The sequence below is a fragment of the Sorex fumeus genome, unplaced genomic scaffold (genome assembly GCF_029834395.1).
Source record: "Sorex fumeus unplaced genomic scaffold, SorFum_2.1 ptg000098l, whole genome shotgun sequence".
NCBI classification, from domain to species: Eukaryota; Metazoa; Chordata; class Mammalia; order Eulipotyphla; family Soricidae; genus Sorex; species Sorex fumeus.
The window spans coordinates 10,201,116-10,220,271 of NW_026606155.1; the positions used below are offsets into that span (position 1 = coordinate 10,201,116).

At 44.0% G+C, this 19,156-nt stretch overlaps 1 protein-coding gene across 3 annotated transcripts in view; it reads right to left on the minus strand.

Moving 5' to 3' along the window:
- FLRT2 (fibronectin leucine rich transmembrane protein 2) overlaps positions 1-18,741 on the minus strand; it is a 103,471-nt gene extending 84,730 nt beyond the window's left edge. The window contains exon 1 of one of the 3 annotated variants that reach the window (XM_056133488.1): positions 18,548-18,741. The gene's annotated coding sequence lies outside the window, so the exon portion shown is untranslated. Of the gene's footprint in view, positions 1-7,855; positions 7,937-14,993; positions 15,249-18,547 lie in introns of those variants that run through there. The other 2 variants (XM_056133487.1, XM_056133489.1) reach the window with 2 other exon arrangements.
- Positions 18,742-19,156: the final 415 nt, after the last annotated feature.

The window sequence follows — 19,156 nt, forward strand, 5'->3', positions numbered from 1 at the left end:
TCAGAATAGAAACAAAGTTAACAGCCAACGGCCCACTTTTAAAAATTTTACTGAAAAAATAGTGATAGAGCAGTTAAAATAAATAAAAGGAAATAAGTGAACATGACTCAAGGTAATGGTTCTAGATATAATATATTGCTTAATAAAGAATAAATCATGCAGAAGTACAACTTGGGCAAAAATGGTTAGTTCAGGGTAAGGGAGATGGATAGAATGGGTAGGGTCTTTGCATTGCATGAGGCTGACCCATATTCAGTCCCAGGCAACATACACGGTCTCCTAAGCTCACCAGGAGTGATCCCTCAAACAGAGCCAGGAGTGAGCCCTGAGCATCGCTGTGTGTGACTCCAAAACAGAAGAAAACAAAACAAAGAGTTTAGTTCATTTTCAAACATACTAATGTTGAAGTGTAAGAGAAAATACAAGTGAGTTCAATATTCTGGATGGAGGAACAGGAGAAGAGATGGTGTTACAGATTGCTTCTTTATAGTTGTGTATCACAGGCAGCCATTTCCGGTAGGAGTGACATTGGTATATTTAAATTTCTTTCATACAGTCTGGTCATTTCTCAATTGCAGACAGCACTTAGCAAATGTTTGGGTTCCACCCCATAGTCATTGACAAAAAACCCATGGAATTCACCAGAGGGTCGCCCAGAGCCAGTGTTATCATGTGACACTGGAGCTGGCAGGCTGTGGAGACAATTACCTAACTACTCTTATATCTGGGTAGAGCCTGATTTCCAAGCAGCCCCATAAAGAAGCCCGGGTTGACTAACCCATGACAAAAATAATCTGCTACTGTTCCACCACAGTCACTTCATGACAGATAATGAGCAGAAGTGATAGAGGAACACAAACATGACCACAGTCATGTTCTAGCTACCCAAGGGGCACTGTAGCACTGTCCTCCTGTTGTTCATCGATTTTCTTGAGCAGGCCCAGTAACGTCTCCATCATGAGACTTCTTGTTACTATGTTTGGCATATCGAATACGTCATGGGTAGCTTGCCGGGCTTTTGCCAGGCGAGCGCAATACTTTCGGTAGCTTGCCGGGCTCTCTGAGAAGAGCGGAGGAATTGAACTCGGGTCGGCCAGGCCAGCCACGTGCAAGGCAAGCTCCCTACCGCTGTGCTATCGCTCCAGCCCCAAATGCAGGAATTCAGAAATGAAGTAAATAAATAGTATTAATAATATTTATGTGGAACTCACAGCAACAAAGGATCAAAGAACCTTAACTATAATCCCTGAACTCATTAAAACAAACAAACAAACAAACACGTTGATAGATGCAGAGATAATCCAGCAATAGAGCAAGAAAAGGGAAGGGATTCAAAAATAAAAGTCATTGGAGTAAAGACTTGTAAACGCATACTGGGCTTTTACTTTGGTTTTTCCAAGTTGTCAATATGAAACTCCCTCATCTAGTCTATCTCTGTATTTTTTCTTTTCCTGCACAATGAAGTTTACCACCTGAGCAATTACGTACATGTAGAATGTGAGAGAGTCTGACCTATTTATATAACATGGTCAGTTCTCCATTATTTCCAGACCCTGAGAAGTCATTCACTTAAAGCTATTATCTGCCCTCTGGTCATTCCATTGTCCATTATCACCTCCACAGAGGGAAAAAAAAGGTGAATATGCAATAATCCATCTAGTTATTATAGTGCTGATAAAGGGGCAAAGAAAAATGGTTCATTCTATGATAAAAGTCAGAATCTACGATTAGAACACTCGCACATAACTCTCCCGTAGAACTGAAAACAGGCTAAATGCTGTCATGCTCTATTTTTAAATCAGTGATTCTTCACTTTTTCCATTTTACAGAAATACATTGAGAAACCCAAGAATCTTTAAATTCAAAAATAATAAAATCAAACAATGGCTTCTTATGTAGTGGTTAACTAAAAAAATCTAATATGCAAAGCCCAGTGACAACTTACTGCCTAGACAATGAGCCATCACCCTGATCCTGATTTTTAGGTCATAGCCCTGTAGCACTGTCCTCCCATTGTTCAGTGATTTGCTTAAGCAGGCACCATTAACGTCTCCATTGTGAGACTTGTTGTTACTGTTTTTTGGCATATCAAATACGCCACAAGGAGCTTGCCGGGCTCTGCTGTGTGGGCAGGATACTCTCAGTAGCTTGCCAGGCTCTCCGAGAGGGAGGGAGGAATCGAACCTTGGTCAGCCGCATGCAAGGCAAACACCCTACCCGCTGTGCTATCGCTCCAGCAGATTTTTAGGTCATAGGAAAATAAATTTAGAGTAGACTTTAGAGATTATCCCATGTTAAATTCACTGTATCACTGGCCTCCTATTGTTCACCGATTTGCTTGAACAAGCGCAGTAACGTCTCCATTTGTCCGTAACATGTGCTAGTATAGCCCAATGGCATATTGGGGGCTCTTTCAGGGTCAGGGGAATGAAGACCATTATTGTTACTGTTTTCGGTATATCGAGTACATCATGGGTAGCATGCCAAGCTCTGCCATGCGGGCGGGATACTCTCAGTAGCTTGCCAGGCTCTCCAAGAGGAATGGAGGCTTTTTGGGCAGCCTCTAATCACCTTTACAGGTGTTCCCAGTCAGGCATAATGCAGGAAGGATACTTTCAGTAGCCTGCCAGGTTCTATGAGAGCAAAAACTAGATAATAAAAGGTCGCACATTAACTTGTTAACTATAAAAAAACTATAAAAATAATTGGCAATAAGGAGATCAACATGAAGAGATTCTTTCTGGTGCCCCTACGTGATTAGCAATATGGTGCTAACAGAACATATTGAAAGGTTTTGGAGAAGGTATCAAAGTGATAATACACATAACTTCTATAGCTTGTATAGCTGTACTGAAAATAGACCTTACCTTTTCATTAATTTTTTGCTAATTATAAATTAATTTACTATTAATTATTGCTATTACTGCAAAGGCTGTTGCTGCTGTTGGTCTCCATTCCCTGATGAGAATGTGTCTCTTACGAATGGACACTCAACGTGAATCAAGTACCAGGAAGCAGCTGGTTTTCAAATAGTCCTATAAACTAGCATTGTAAGATCTCTAGTATTTAAAAGGTAAAGGTAAAGGCCCTCCCATTGATCGTCGATTTGCTCGAGCGGGCCCAGTAATGTCTCCATTGGAGACTTTGTTGTTACTGTGTCTGGCATATCGAATACTCTCGGTAGCTTGCCGGGCTCTCCGAGAGGGGCGGAGGAATCAAACTCGGGTCGGCCATGTTGGCTGCGTGCAAGGCGAACGCCCTACTGCTGTGCTATCGCTCTAGTATTTAAAGCCCCAAGTTTTAAAACACAGTGGCTGATTAAAAAAAAAATCATCTCAAGATTTATTCCATATACTTTCTAGTGGCATGGAAGACGATGTCAGAAACAACACCACTTAAGAGATCAAGGATTATAGTCAGGGCAAAACAAGCTTTATCCTGTGGATAGCGGGTACACATGGTAGTGCTCAGGGCTTTCTCCTGACTCTATACTTAGGAATCACTCTTGGGGGTTCTCAGGGGACCATATGAAGTGTCAGGGATTGAATTCAGGTCAGCCCACCCTGTTCTCTGTTTCATCTCTCAAGGCCCGATTCTCCACTCATTCAAGTCTCTAGCAATTTCACTGAAAACAAGAGAAAAGAAAAAAGTGAATGTACTGGAGAATATGTGTGTATACTCACATACCACATGTAGTGCTTATAGATCATTTCACATGTATTCAAGGCACCTATGAGTTGGAAATATACCAAGAAGGTAACAAAATGTTAGCCTTGTGTTGGGATAACAAAAAGACAAAGTCCAATTGCAATTATCACAATCATAATAAACCATAAAACCTTAGAATTTATGGCAACTTTCGTATACTCTTTGCTATAGTCAATATACAACTCCTGAAAACTCCATTGGATCCTGCTTTATGGAGTTAGTGATAATGATTGAGGAGCAATAGTTTCTATACTTCTTTTCTCTTTTGGAGAACCCAGACTCTTGGGATAACTCCACTAGGAAGAAAAAAAGTGTCTAAATAAAGTAAACAAAATAAAAAACATAAAACAAAAATGATAATACTAGTAAAGCGAGCAAGTACATAAATGTTCCATAAGTTCTTCACTTTGCTTTCTGTAATTATTCCAAGAAACATACATACACAGTTAAGACTCTGAGCTAAACTCCTCGTTCTATGGAAAAATCACATCTGTCTGAGCAACTGTTTATCTGATGGCTTTACTCAGTGCCAAGAAAGATATCTCATTAGTGAAATTATTTCTTCTTTAAATAGATTTTCCAATAAGGCATCCGAATGTTCTCATATGTGGTTATAAGAACTTGGAAATTCTTCAAGCTTAGGTTAACCAGTGAGCATTTTCTGACAAACCTGCTTCAGGTTAGGCAGAAAGAGGATGATTGCATTTTCCCCAGCATTGGGCAACCCATCTTTGGGAATGAAAAGGTATTTCTGGGAAAGAGCCCCACCCACTCAACTGTAAATCTTCTTCTCTTCCAGGAGAGATGGACAGGATTGAACATTGTCTCCTTCAATTCCATTTTTGTTCATACATAACAAAACAAAAAACAGGACACTATTGTTAACCCTGGGTGTGGAAAGAACTAGCCAACATCCTTGGAGTCAAAAGGAGATGGAGACAAGAGAAAAGACATTATACAACATGAAGAAGAAATAAATAAAGAGGTAAACAGAATGCTGTTGTTGGAGCCCAAAAAAAGGAGTGGTTCATTTTTACTAGCAGGAAAGGTGACATCTGGGTATGTCTCAAGGAAACAAAGTTTGGTAAATGAGGAGGGAACAGTGGAATCTGCCTTAACCCCATTAGAATGTGGATTCACGGGAAGGGTCCTTGAGGATGAGTGGTTTGAAAGCCAGACTGCCCATAAATCTCCTGGGTCATCTAAGAAATGTAGATGGGCTTAGCCAGAGTGACAAGGAATCCAGGAAGCAGGTGACTATGGCAAAAAGAAGTGTTTATTTTTTTTTAAAGTAACTTGGAATACAAAAAAAAGGGACTTTGATGAAAGATGGCAAATCACTCAGAGAAAGACTTTGGCTGCCAAGAGTTAGCCAGCCCTGATCTCTGGATTCTCTCAAAGTTCATTGGGTAAAATTAGGGTAAAATACTTCCTATGTGGCACAAAAGACATACAAAGTACTCTCAGAAATTTACATAACTATAAACCAGAGGATTATAAAGCCACTGAACTTTCTGGCTCTTTTAGGAAAAAAATAAACAAAATTAAAATGATGTAAGTCAGCAATCTCCAATCCTGTGTTTTGACCTTTCACATTCCCAGGTTTCATGGCAGTTTTCATGAATCATAATATCTAGGCCTAAAGCCCGTGGACCTATTTTTTTACCAAGAGCCCCTTTCAATCGAGATGGGTGAGTCATATTTGGAAAAAGCATGTTTAGACCAACCTATCTGATTTTTTGATTTGTGGGCATGAGGTCTATTTTTGATGGGTATCCAAACACCCGATACAAATCATAGTTGCCTGTCACAAGGACGGGGAACCAACCTTTATCCAGGTGACACTTCCAAACTTTTAACTTAAACAGACAACTTCCTTGCATTACTTTGGAATTCAGAGATTACTGAAATTGACTTTCAAATTCCACTGTTGTCAGCACTACTGAACTTTTTTTTTTACCTATTTTGATTTTAAAAAATTATTTTTAAACCATTTCCCAAAGAATGTTAATCTCTCTTACTTGTTCTAAAGTAGCAAAACAAGGTCTTATTGTTTCATGTTGAGTGGAATGTTGGTTCAGAAGCACTTACTAAGATGTTAACAGCTTTCAAAATATACTCTAGTGCCTGGTTCCCTCTGCTCCAAATTGATTAATTATATATGTGTGTGTGTGTATATATATATATATATATGCATATATATTACATTATATTTTATGTGGTCTTAACAGGAAAAGATTGTGTGTCTAGACTTAGAAACTTAAAGTGTGCTAACATCTTGTTAAATATAACTTTCTACATTAGTAAGTTTACAGAGTGTAATGCAAAAACTTTCTATGCACACATGCAATTCTAATGACACATAAAAATAATATCAGCAGATTGCATATTGACCAGTGTCTTTGAGCACTATATTTATTCAGAAATATGCCATAAAAGCAGTGAGTAGCTCTACTTGATTTCATTAAAAATTTCTCAAATATTTCCATACTGAACTGATAACATCATTCTGACTCTAACATCTATCTTTAAATGAGCAAGACATTAAAAACATCATCTCTAAGTACAGAACAAGCATTATATAACATAACAATAGTAAACATGTGAATCTTCTAAGACAAAATATTTGTACTACTCTGCAAAGAAGTGTGTGATGGATGTGCAAAGCAAGTGTTTCAAATGGATTCTAATAAACATCACCTTATATTGGAAAAGATAAAATAACTACAGGCACTGTGTCTAATGTCATAATCAAGACACAACATTTATTCTAAGCTGCAGGTATTGATCACCAATGGAACAATGCTTAGAGAGCAGTGGGGTGATTATTTTTTATTAACTAAAAGCTATGTTCTTTATGAACCAAAAAAAACCCTACTGTTAATAGAATACAGCTAATGCCACTTTCTGGTTCTCCAAACTGAGACACTTCCTCATTTCTGCCCTCCCTCCTTCTCTGTCTCCTTCCCACCATCAGCCTAATCTATACACTTCCATGAGCTCATTCTGTCCTGCGTAAGTGCTTATTTCCTTTGCTGTCCTTGTCACGCCCTATTAAATGCATAAATAATAAAATTTTATTTTGAAGAAGCAATATCCTGTTAGAGAACAGATTTAAAGGTTCCAAAGTATTTGGTAAGGTTCCAGAGAAAAATCAAAGATATGTATATAATATATATATATATTCATTTCAAAAAAGGATAAGGGTTATTCCTCAGCATTTACTCAGTCTCTGCTTTGTGCCAGAGAGCTGGACATTCTATATAATTTTCTCAATCTTCAGAATAGCATTGTGAGTAGAAAGGACACTCCCCCACTTGAAACTTGAGGAGATAAAGGTAAAAGACATTTTTTTAGGGGAGGGGCATATCCAGCAGTGCTCAGGGCTTACTCCTGGCTCTGCAGTCAGGGATTCCTTCTGGTGGGCTCAAGCAACCATAAAAGATGGCAGGCATCAACTGCAAGCTGGCTGCAGGAAAGGCGAGTGCCCACCCATTGTACTATCTGTCCAGCCCAAAAGACATTTTTTAATTTGCCCAAGCTTCCAAAATCAGCAAGTGACAAAATCAATCTTAGAATCAGACACAATCCCTCTCCAAATACAAGGCTCTCCTCATGGATACAATGCACGTATGGCCGTATGGCCCATTTATCAGTGTTGAATACCCTGTCTTCAGTCCCAGACAAAATTTCAGTGCAGTTAGGTTTGGGATCTCCCTCCCTCTCACCAGATTCTGAGCTTTCAATTGGAGGCTCTACAGGCCTATATTTGTCTCTTAAATCTTACTCCATGTCTGCTACATTGTTAAGTGGGAAGAATCTCATGAAAGAACAGAAAAACTTTCTTCATGGTGTGGTGTATAACTTTTGCATCAGCAAAAATAGTATCTCTTTCATAAGGACCACCCGTTCACAGAAAATTACTCCCTCTGTACATGTTGTGTTTCCTCTATATTTAGTGGCCCTAGGACCTATCTGAGAAAGAAAATTTCCCCATTGAAAAGAACTTGGGTTATCTATATGAGGGACAGATGTGCAAGATTCACACTAGCTAGCCTAAGGGTATCACAGTTACCCCGGTAAAAGATCTGACTGTGTGCACTCCAAAGATGAGGGCAAAATGCACACTAAGTCCCCACTCATTTACCTACAGATTCTTCTTGCTTTATTAGCAGGACTCTTCAGAGTAGTAGCAAACATTTTTCTTCTTGGAGTAATATAATGATCAGTCAGCACTGCCAGAACAAAAGGTATTCAGATTAATTTTGCTAAACTATGAAAGTAATTCATCACGTAAAAATGTAGTTCTATGGCACTTTGGAGCTTAAAGGTCTAAGGTACTTTACAAACTACTACTAAAGCATGAATCACCTTATAAAATAAAAAAGAAAGATTCAAAACTTTGGCAAAGAGCAAATCCAGAAAGTGAAAAAAAAAACACTTTGAGACTGTCATATATTCAAATAACTGACAAAAAGATTCCTTCTAATCAAGAACCATGGCCTAAGTATTATATACAGACAACTTCACATAAACATGTTTTATTTATGCTTCAGTTAAGAAAACTTTAAACAACAAAAAATGTAACATTTTCAAAGCCTTTGGGTATACTAATTCAAAAAATGAAATGAGTATGCTCACTCTTGGAACATTTCAAGTGAAAATGGTCTCAAATCCCACAATTACAAAAATAGAGCTGATAAAGCCTGAATAAACAGTTTATGACACTAACAAAGTCAAAATAAGGCCAAGTTTTGGAAATTATGTTGGTGTCCTAATAAATCAGCTCTTCCTATCTACTGATAATGGGCTCAGGAAGTCTGCCAAGTTATTGAATCATTTGCCTTAGGATACCTTATTTTGAGAAAAGTTTTAGAAATCATCAGATATTCTATTAATGACTGTGGTTTTGCAAAAGGTAACTTGGATGGCCAATGTATAAATCCAGCCAAAAAGAGAAACAACCTTACTTCAGGGAATGTTGATGGTTTCTTCCCAAAAAAATCCTCAGTGGAATCCATTTGCGATAAGTTCAGTTCCAATATCAAGCCAAGCTGTCAAGGAAGAAAATTCTGGCCCTTGCACCCAACTCAGTCTAATTCCCCTAGATCTTGAAAAGAACAGTTGCATCAAAACAGAACTAATTCATAAATAAAAAAATAAAACAATGCACCTATCATGAACAGGAGAAGGGATATAGAAGATTATCAGATATGATCAGGCAGTATCTGAACACCAACAAACAACAATCTCTTCAGGGCAGAACTCTTGGTGTTAGTTGCCACCTAACACAAAACCCAGAACTAGCACCTGACAGTCAACCAGTGATAAATGTTACTGCTTGAATAATGTCTCTTTCTGGGAATAAAATACCATATTGTTATCAAGGTATTTTCAAGCACATTAATCTTATCTGACCCTACAACAACCCTGTTGAACTCGGTGGAGAGAAAATTAAGTCTCCAGGAGATTAAGTAATACTTACAAGGCCATAAATATAGAAAGGAGTGTGTTGACATGAGAATGTAGGCTTTCTTTATATAAACACATCTCTCCTTTCCTCCAAAACACCCTTCCTACTGCCGATGCCTCGTTGTTGTTAAAGTCTGAGATCAAGGGGCTTCCATCATAAAACAACGTTTATTCAGATCAGGCAAACTTGGATCGAAGATCATGTTGGAGAGAGTGAAATGCTATTTTTGGATCTGAATATATATTTAATAAACAACTTTGATCATTTGAGGGTAAGTTTTTAAGAAAAAAAACATTCCAAATGTGTCTGGAGACTATATCGTCTATGAAATATATTCATCATTTCATATGACTCCAAAAGATTAAAGAAACAATCTGCATATCCTAAGATAGGTTTTCACTTCTTTCTAGCTTCAGATACCTAAGGAGAGATTGGGTCAGTATGTCTCTCAAGAACTGAACAAAATCCTACATGGAAGAAGGGAAGAACATTAGCAGAGCCAAATGGTGGGTGCAAATGTGCTTTAAAATTTATGTCATCCTTTGGGTCTAACAGAATTTCCTGGAATCTTGATGACAAATGTTTACCCAATCTACTATCCTACCTTTCTTCACCATCTCTTTATCTTATATCCATGAGGAATAGTATAATCCCCTGGATTCTTTCGTTCTACAAAATATTGCAGTCCAAGCCCTGAAGTAAAGTGGTGAGGAAACTCAGAGGCTATTTTGAAACTGGATATTCATGAAAGTGACGCCCATGGGCAGCTGGGGCTAAGAGTGACACTAGCACGTGGACCTATTTTAGGAATGATACGGGTCTGATGTTTTTCATTCAGATTCATGACCTCTGTTGACTTCACTGGACAATATATCCGTGAACCCATTAGAAAAGCCATTGGGCTTTTCTCTAGGTTGAAGTCTTCAATGTGCTGATGCCCAACAGCATTTTTGAACTTTGGGACCTGGTATTTTTCAGTGGGTTGAAATCCAAAAAAAGCCCTCAGGTTTTTAAAAGGTTCAAATGGAAGATTCTTTCATCTATATCTTGAAAGGTCTAATAAAGAGAACAGAGAAATAATACTTGACCTATGAACTGAGGAGAACAGAGAACCCTTTTTTCAAGTTTCTTGCACATGCCCTAAAAGCAAACTAGAAAGAAAGTGAGAAAATCTGCTCAGTTCTAATGAGTGCCTAATGGGCAGTAACACCAGAAGTTTATTTTGTGAATGCTTTTGAAAGAAAAAAAAATCCGAGGTTTTTAACCAATAAACTGCTAGCAAATGTGGGTCCTTATTAAGTGTCAGCAGAAGAACTGACCAGTGTTTGAGAATCATGAATGTGGCTTTTTGACTTTGCAAATTATACAAGGATATTTTCTTTGACCTTCCCTTAGTATAGATCTGTACAAATGACACAGCTTTTGTTCAGGCAACCCAGGACCCAGGGTACTGACTGCTTCTGCAAAAACACATCCCACATTAAATTAAGTTAGAGGTGGTATTTCAAAAATAAATAAAGAACGGAGTTCCAATTCACTGCAAATGGTACAGGAGGCCAGAAAGTGGGAAGCCTGCAAGAGAAGGACTTCTTTTACAAAGATGTTTTACAGGACTTTTTCTGCATCATTAACTCTTCTGGAATCCTGAACATAACATGATGAATTTCCCTAAAAAAAAGTAGCTACTGTTTAATTTTGAATCACTTCAAAGAGCCACAGTAGAAGGAATCAAAGAAAACCAAAAAGACCAGGAGATGTGAAATTTGCCAGGGGAAAAAAAAATCTAACAGATTTTGACCATGTACTGAAAATACCGCTGATTATTTTGCTAATACAGTGTTTTACTGTTCCATGCAACTGAAGTAAGTCTCTGTATTCATCAGAACACAGGATATTTTTATTACAATATTTGTGTCATAGCTCTTTAAAAAGGAACATATATAAAACCTTGAAAAGAATTTCTGTCTTAAAACAGTTCTTGATGTGTGCATGTGAGTGTGTGCTTTTACTATAAACACATATAATTAGAGGTCAAATTGCTGAAGGAAGAAAAAGATATTGATAGTATTATTCCGATCCCAATACATATATCTAGAAGACATATATAACTTTGAATAGGTAAAGCAACAATGTGGAGGGTGGCTGAGATAACATATCTGTTGTTTAACTTGAATAACAATAATAATAATAATTGATCTTTTAGTATTTTGCATAAAACCTGCTCTCGTGAGGATAAAAGAAAGAACATCTATGTCTGAGTTCCAAATCCCTTAAATACCACTACATCAAAACCCATCTGGAAAAGGTCAGATAATGGTATCCACACATCTAAGAAATTCAGTAAACTTTGTCTTCAATTGCCATTCAGAATAATCAGTTGAAATTGGAATTTTGATTCAGAAACCCTCAGAAGACAAAGCTGGATTAAGAATAAGATGTTAAAAGCCTCCTTAAAAGACCATCTGTTTATTGACACCGTTCCTTCACCCCACCTTGCCCTTGATCTGTACCAGAAGTTCACACTAGAGGCAGAGTGATTTTTAAAGACATACCAGCACTGCTTCTATGAAGTCTCTCCTTACCGTACGTATGGTTTATACACATGCTCTAAGCTTGTCTCAAGTTTCCCTTGTTATGTAAGCACTTAAGTAATGCAATTTACTTATATTCAGCATCTTTGTGAGTCTCAAAACATGACTGTACCTTACCCTACAATCCATTTATTGGCAGTGGAGAGCACTGGAGTTTTATTTATGGTGATCATATTGCTGATTATATATGGAATAGTCATTTACTAGACAGTCTATCATGCTTTTATTACTGCTGTTAAATATCATTGCCCATACTGAGCCACGGATTAGAAAAATCAAGTTCAAAATTCTAACTATTCAGAAGGAGCAAGAGAACAGTTTTGCCTTTCCTAAGCACATACACAATCTGCAGACTCTGATGAGGAGGAAAAACAATGAGTATTCACTTCTCACAGATAGAGGTCACTAATGGACTGAATTTGAATCAGTGTGGCAGAAACCACAAAGTTATTAAAGTAATCTGGTGAAAAAAGAACTGAATTGAAATTAAAGATACCAAAAGATGATTATCCAGAAAAGTCTGACTTGAGTAGAAATAAATGACATCACCTTGACCTTTTTTGGTATCTTCTACACAGAGGAAAAACCAAGAGTGGCTCATCACCCTTGATTTTCTTCTTCTTTTTTTTTTTGTTCCATAAACTTGACACTCTGCTGAAGTCAGAAGCAGCACTTTTGCTCTGTGGAGTATAAAATTGAAAAATCCAACTACACAGGATGGTCACAATGGGTCTCTACAGAATAAGGCTTGGGGACTTGCATGTACTTAAGCCTCTTTTGAAACCACAGCTTCAAACTGGAAAGCAAGACTGCTGCTTGGGGAAAATACGTTGAACTCCTAAATCAAACTCTCCAGTGGCCAGAATATAAGTGAAACCGGCATCAGAGGCAGTTCAAATTAGATCCAGCAGGTCAAAGTCAAACTCAGAAAAGATCACACCGTCTAAAATCGAGCCTGCAGGTAAAACCAGGACTACCTCAAGGTTTCCAATGTGGAGTCCTTTGGGAATCTGCTTTTTTTTTTTTTTTCAGTTAAAGGCATCTCCTGGAATTTCTAAAACTACAATGAAAAATACTGAAGTATTAAAACATGTGCATTAAAAGAAGAAAAAAAATAGCATTCTTTTCAGGCTAGGTTTGTAAAAAGGTCCTGGTATAGCAGACTCACCCAGTTCTTTCCAGTTTTTCGTACCTACTAACAGTTTTTGAAATTTTATCTTTCAGCCTTTCAGTCCCAGACACTGGCAACTCAACATGATAGTACTGTGCTGCATTGTCATCCCTGTTTAGTCAAGATCCTTAAATCCTTCAACCTTCCTCTTTGAGACTTTTGAGTAAAGGAGGAAGGAAAGTTGTACTAGGGAGAACTATGAACTGCAGAGAAAAGAAAAAACAACTTTGCATGGTATATATGTTATACCCCGAACCCCAATGCATTTCCTTTTAACATGGTAGTCTATGGAACATATATATCTGCTGCCTATTCCTATTGAATAGTAATATTTAAAGTTCAATTGTAATATTGGAGATGCTGGCCTCAAAAATTACATCCATACAATAACCAAGTATATCTCTGGACAAATGCCAATCTGCAGTCTGTTTCCCTCAAAACGTTTAGGGAATCCTTTTATTCGAGATTTCATAATATCATACAGCTTAAATCCACAAATAATATCGGCCCGATTATGGAAGCTACCCTTCCTATTACCTTTTGGCTGGGCGAAGTTAGACATAATAAATTTAGCAATAAGCCAGCGAGCCAGTGGACATGCCCCAAAGCTCCCTGAAACCCTGGGTGATTAAAGAGCCTCCCAGCTGAGTGGGGAGCAAAAGCTCCCATTTGCAAGAGGCTTTGCATAGCAAATGCAGCATGTAAAGAAATCTAATCAGCCCCTTGCACTTGGCGTGAGCATTTACACGGATTTGTGCCTTGCACTTGATTAGCTTACTGTAAGCTTTACAAGAGATTCCTTCCACTAAAAATCAATCAAAAGCTCTTGGAGTCTTCCATTTACAAGAGAAGGCACGATGAGTTTCCAGGTGAATAAATAATGGTCATAATAAAGATGAGACGACAGAGTAGCAACAAACGCTGGGTAGGCTTCAAAACTTAAAACTCTACCAGGGGAAAGGGGGCTCAAGGGAGTTGGGGTTTAAGCCTTCATTCACTTAGAATGCAAAGCGGGAGCGATTTTTCTGAGCCCAAGAAAGGGTGCTATGAAGAAACCTGAAGGCTGTTTCTCCCAATTGCCCTGGCCTCAGCTCACAGGACACCCCCACACCACCCACTCTCCCAGCACCTACGCGCATAAGGCCACAGAGGGGAAATAATGCCTCTCTACAATACCACTAAAAACCCATACACCCTAACACACACGCACACACACACACACACATACACACACACACAGCAAATCCATGTCACCAAGGGCTAACGCTTTCCATGTCACCCTTCCATCAAAATGTGACTTCTAAAGTTCCTCTATTCTGACGCCAGAAGGTGAGTGGAGGAAGCGCTGACTCCTGAGATGTCAAAAGGAGGAAGAAGAATGTGTTTTTTTTTCCTCTCGAAATGTTCACGCACACACACGCGCGCACAACCGCGCACACACGAGCACCCACATGGGCTTTGCCTGCAGCAGCCAAACGGAGTGGGCGCACGGGAGCGGGTTCGAATTGCTTTTAAAAGGCGCTACAGAAAGGTGCAAGATCGAGCGGCTGGTTGCGGGGGGAGGCGGGGGGAGGGACGGGGGGAGGAGGAGGCGAATGAAATCCACGCATCACTTCCCCGGACTGAGCAGTACGAAAAGTCCCCGATATCCACATTAAAAATGACAACGGATCACCCACGGAGCTGGCGACGGGAACTGGCGTGGGGGTGTGGGGAGGGCTCCCACACTGCCAGGGGAGATTCGCACCCCCACCCCCACCCACCCTCGCGCCCACCCGGCTACGGGCGGGCAGAGTCTTTCTCCCCAGAGCCTTTCTCCCCAGGGCTGTAGGTCTATCAGAGTTAGGGACCCAGCCCTGGAACCCTGAACTTCACCTCCCAGGTAGTTTCCGCCCCAAGCCACCGGCGCGGGGATGCAGCCGGAACCTGACGGAGGTGTGTGTGTGTGTGTGTGTGTGTGTGTGTGTGTGTGTGTGTGTGTGTGTGCGCGCGCGCGCGCGCGGGGGGGGGGATCTCCCCCCACCCCACCAAAGCCGGGGATGCGCTTTACCTGCGAAGGTGGTCCGGGTGTCCTCGCAGCCCTGCCGGTAATCCCGCTCAGCGCCGCGTTGTGCCCCACGCCCAAACTTTTGCCGGGAGGAGCCGCGGGTGGCGGCGGCGGCGGCGGCGGGGCCGGGGGGCGCCCGCAGCAGCGTCGGGGCGCGGGGGTGCGGAGGCCGGAGCCCGCAGCCGCCCCGCTCGCCTGCCTCGCTCTGGCCGGCCTCCCCTACGGAGCCGCGGCATCCTCGTCTACCCCCGTCCGCCGCCACCTCCGCCTCCAGGACTCGGGCATGCCACTTTCTCCGGGCTCCGGCCGCCGCGGCCCCCGCGTCTGCTTCCCGGTCTCCGCCGAGCTCAAGGGGTCCCAGGAGAGTGACGAGGGCGGGGGAGGGGAAGGAGAGGGGAAGAAAAAAAAAAGAAGAAAGAAAAAAAAAGGTAAAAAAAAGCGGAGAGGGGGTTGGAGAGCGAGCGGGGAAGGCGTTGGAAAGCGTCCCCGGTCCCTCGGTGCAAGGAGGAAGGAGGATGCCCGGGAGGAGAGCCGGGTGCCCACCCCCCGACGCCGGGGCTCTGGGCGCGGGGTTCGCTCCGCGTGGGTCCCGCGACTGCGGCGGCGGCCGCTCTGCTGCCCGGGTCCGACCGGCCCGGCTAATGTAGGCGCCGCGGCCCCCGCCCCCACCCCCCAGGGAGATGTTTACTGGGATGAAGTGGCGGGATCGCCCGCGCCGCTCCCGCGCTCCTCCTCGGCCCGGGTCCCCGGCGCTCTGGCGCGCTCCCCGGCTCGAGTTCTCTTTCTCTCTCCCTCCCGCCCCGAGTCCCTCCCACATTTCTGCTTTAAAGAATGCTCGGGAGGCGCGGCTGCAACCCAAAGCTTTCCAAGAGGCCAAGTCAGACTCAGCGTTTAACCCTGTGCTCCCCGCGAGTGGTTTGCGGAGCTCCGGGGCGCGCAAAGGCACGGACGCCACCGCCACCCGTGCCTTGGCTTGGCACCCTGTCCCGTGCCAGACCCCCAGCCCAAGCCCCCCCACACCCACCACAACTCTTCGGGATAATGCCACATTTTGAACGCTGAAACAAACAAACAGGCCAAAAAAAAAAAAAAAAAAGGATGCCCCACCCCGCCTACCCGGACTGGTACTTCCAGGCCAGAGTATCGATGCCTTAGACACGGAGAAATGATGGAAACGGGAGATTAGAGGGTGCAAATATAACGTTTCTCAGCCAAGATGGCGTTATTGCAAATGGCAGGCAACCTTGGTGATCCTCACCCCTCACCCTCATCCATTCCCCAGCCTCATCACCAGCTCTCTGAGCCCAGACCTTTCACAGCCATGGAATTGGGGAAAACCATGCAAAGTTGAAGATTATTTTTCAACATCCTATTTTTTCTTTCGTGGTAGGTGCCCCCCCCCCGCCCCCTTCACTGGTAAAAGAACGTTGTTCACTTTCCCCACCGATTACTACAGACCACGAATTGTATCTAAGTCAGAGGTTGAGGGAATGGGGCTTTGACCCCTAAAGAAACCTGATCTCTAAACGGGCGTTTCCAACTCGCAATCTTTCTGCAGAGGTTCAAGAGCGATATAGGCAAACAAAATGTGCACGCCTCTTACAAAATAAATAAGTGAATAAATAAATTAAAAAAAAGAGGCCTCTAGGTTGCTCCTCTTATTTCCCTGCCGCTCCCAGGCTCCAGTAAGTTGCTGTCATGTTTTAACAAGTCTGAAAGGCTGAATATGAACAGAAGAGGGAGAGCGAGCTCGCGCCAAGCGCTCGGCAGCGCTGGGATGTGCCGTCGGAGGGCCACGCGAGAAGCAGCCTGCGAGCTTAGAGCCACCACAGGACCAACTCTCTAGGGATTTGCCGGGCTATCGGGACAGAAACATCGGGCAGGGGCGGTGCCGGTGACCGGCTGGGGATGATTTCCGGACGCGCCCCAGGCGCGACCACATTCCCGATCCTCGCTCAGTCCAATGCCTGAGTCACTTGGCACCACTTCCCTAATTGTTTTTATTTCCTTCGCATCCCCGTTGTGTCTACTGCCTTCCCGTGTTTGAGCGCCTAAGCCATGTTAAAAAGACTTGGAGAAACGCCCGATTTGCCTCCCAAGCACCAGCCACGCACAGATCCGCCCAGACGCACGCTGACACACATGGTCACACGCGCGCGCGCGCGCGCGCGCACACACACACACACACACACACATACACACACACACACATACACACAGATACGCGCACACGACCCGGGTTCCGGCGCGTGGGTCGTTATTCTTGTTGCATGATGCAAACGCGATTAGGAAAATACTTTCACTTACACAGATGCACGCGCTCTTCTTTCCCCAGACTCAGTGTGTGACTAAGAGATAGATGGAGGGAAAAGAGTGCAAAGCGGGGGCAGCCAAGCGGGCTGCAACAGACAGTGCCATCTTGCTGGGACTTTCCAGGAGCAGAGCGCCAGCGAGGACAGCAGCGGTGGTCTCCACCTACCATGAGCTGCCTCCCGGAGAGCCCCAAGAGTTCCACTGCAAGTTCCCCAGCCTGCAAGGATGTGTCCAATCCCCTAACCTCCACACCCCCTCCAGTCACCTTCTTCCCGATCCTTCCTTTCCCTAGTTTGTATCCCGACCTCAGCGGGCAACCTTGATCTTGGGTCTGATTGCAAATGAGAAGTGACCGCGCCGGCATTCCAAGCGCCGGAGCGAGCCCTGGATGATGAGCACAGAGAAAGAATCTTTCCAGGAGGCTTTGAGCCTTCCCTAGCCACGGTGGCAGCTGGCGGGGCGCTTGTGTTGCCCTCTACCCAGTCGCCTGGTTCCTACACTCAGATCTGGGGGTAGCGGAGGCGGGTTTTCCCGCCCCCTCACCGCGTCCCACGCACGCAGCGCAGAGTGCGACGTAACCCCAGTTCTAGTGGAAGGACGCCCGCGCTTTCTTCACCCCAACTGGGAGCGCCAGAAAAACTCGCTAGCTGGGGCTCAGTGCCCGGCCAGTGAGGGCTCACAAGGCTGGAGAGGGTTGGTTTGGAGTAAAACCACCACCTTCTCTGACTCCAAGAGCCACATCTTTCGGGCCACTAGTCAATTCCGCTTGCGAGCAGGGGGGTGGGCTGGTCGGGCGCACGCACTTGATAATAACGCTGATGACATGAATGGCAGATGGAGCCGGCTCTGGGAGGCGAGAGTGGTGGGAGCCTTTTTACCTCCAAGTTAGCTAATTCATTCGGGGGAGGAGAGAGGCTGGACTCCGGCAAGCATCAGACGCTTAGAAGCCCCAATTTTAGGATCGACGTAGCCAGCAGGCTGGCAAATTCACCTATTGACCTAAAATTTAGCTCCAAAACTCCCTGAGGAGGCGGGTTCGACCTACGCCTAGACCTCCCTTCAGGGGAGCTAAGCAGCCCGTTTGCTCCCGGGATGCAAGAGTTTAAAATAACCCACCCGGGCGACCGTCCCCAACGGCTTCAACACCCATCCCCTGTCCCTTGCAAGACACCGCGTGGAGCCGGTCAAGCCGCGGCTCTGGCGGTGACCCGCAGCTCCGCCGGGTCCCCGATGATCGCCTTTACCTGGCAGCCACGACTCCTCCAAGCTGGCTCATCCGAATCCGACCGGGTCTGGGAGGTGGAAAGGGAAGAAGCTGGCGCGGCAGCAGCTGGGCTCCCGGGGCATGGTATTATTTTAGGGGTCGCCGCCGAGGTCCCTCCTGCCCATCGTTGAGAAGTGCCAACCTGGTTCCTGAGCTGAGTAGACAGGGCGCGGAGCTGTCCCCCTCGCTGCCGCACGATTCCCCCAAAAGCCGAGAGGTGAAGAACGCGCCCCCGGGCAGGATCCGAACTGCACCTGGGCGCGGAGATCGCGGCCACCGAGCTTCCCCTCCGAGCGCGCCTTCGACTGCGGCGACAATGGGAGATGCCCAACTTCCAAGTGGAGGCGACAGGTTTTGAACGTGGAACTAACTCCAAGGTACCCAGCCCGGAGACTGGATGCAGCCGTCCCACCCCCTCCTCTTTTCCTCTCCCTCCCGCCCTGGGAGGGAACTAACTTAACCCTGTGTGCGCGCTCTCCCCTCTCTGGAGAAGCTGGAACCAACTAGGAAACCGCAGGCGGCGGCTCCCGGGGCCAACGCTTTGTTCACGTGCGTTTCCAGGGGGGGCGTGTTGCTGTCTGGGGGCACT